Genomic DNA, 1,381 nt, shown 5'->3' on the forward strand with positions numbered 1-1,381 from the left:
GCCGTTAGATGACGTTCTACTTCCCACTTGCGGTATTACAGGACATGCTACGTCCACCGCTATGCACGAGGGTGGTGCTGGTGAACACTCTCAAGGTTCGCTTACACGCAAAACATAAATAAATACCAATGAAAGCAGCAGATTAGACAGCCGTCACGGTAGCTCAATTGGTAAGAGCACCGGACGCGATATTCGGAGGTCGTGGGTTCGGATCCCACCGGTGGCATGGTTGTTTTTTCTGCTGCTTTATAAGTAATTTTCTTTAAAAAAACTAATTGATTGGCACTAGATATAAAAAAAAGAAGCGTTCCCTATGCACCTTGATTATGGTGACTGTTGGCTTCCTTAATATGTTTGTCAAACGAGCCCCTCACTTCATTTGCCTTTTCTGCTAATAGCTTAACGGGGGTCTCGGTTTTGGCAGTCTAGATGCCATAGGTAGCATAAGAGGGCTCTCGCACAGTTGCAGCCCTCGCCGTTAGATGACGTTCTACGTCACACTTGCGGTATTACAGGACGTGCTACGTCCACCGCTAAGGACGAGGGTGGCGCTGGTGAACACTCTCAAGGTTCGCTTACACGCAAAACATAAATACGCACGAAAGCAGCAGATTAGATAGCCGTCGCCATAGCTCACTTGGTAAGAGCACCGGACGCGATATTCGGAGGTCGTGGGTTCGGATCCCACCGATGGCATGGTTGTTTTTTCTGCTGCTTTATAAGTTTTTTCTTTAAAAAACTAATTGATTGGCACTAGATATAAAAAAGAATCATTCCCCTATGCACCTTGATTTCGGTGACTGTTGGCTTCCTTAATATGTTTGTCAAACGAGCCCCTCACTTCATTTGCCTTGTCTGCTAATAGCTTAACGGGGGTCTCGGTTCTGGCAGTCTTGATGCCATAGGTAGCATAAGAGGGCTCTCGCACAGTTTCCGGACTCGCCGTTAGATGACGTTCTACTTCACACTTGCGGTATTACAGGACATGCTACGTCCACCGCTATGCACGAGGGTGGCGCTGGTGAACACTCTCAAGGTTCGCTTACACGCAAAACATAAATAAATACCCACGAAAGCAGCAGATTAGACAGCCGTCACGGTAGCTCAGTTGGTAAGAGCACCGGACGCCATATTCGGAGGTCGTGGGTTCGGATCCCACCGGCGGCATGGTTGTTTTTTCTGCAGCTTTATAAATAATTTTCTTTAAAAATCTAATTGATTGGCACTTGATATAAAAAAAGCATTCCTCTATGCACCTTGATTTCGGTGACTGTTGGCTTCCTTAATATGTTTGTCAAACAAGCCCCTCACTAGATTTGCTTAGTCTGCTAATAGCTTAACGGGGGTCTCGGTTCTGGCAGTCTTGATGCCAGAGGTAGCA

At 46.6% G+C, this 1,381-nt stretch overlaps 1 non-coding gene across 1 annotated transcript; it reads left to right on the top strand.

Moving 5' to 3' along the window:
• The first annotated feature begins 1,090 nt into the window (after positions 1–1,090).
• On the top strand, positions 1,091–1,167 carry TRNAW-CCA (transfer RNA tryptophan (anticodon CCA)). Its single transcript has one exon. It is a non-coding gene; the product is annotated as a tRNA-Trp (tRNA).
• The last annotated feature ends 214 nt before the right edge of the window (positions 1,168–1,381 follow it).

Source organism: Amblyomma americanum, chromosome 3, assembly GCF_052857255.1.
Source record: "Amblyomma americanum isolate KBUSLIRL-KWMA chromosome 3, ASM5285725v1, whole genome shotgun sequence".
NCBI classification, from domain to species: Eukaryota; Metazoa; Arthropoda; class Arachnida; order Ixodida; family Ixodidae; genus Amblyomma; species Amblyomma americanum.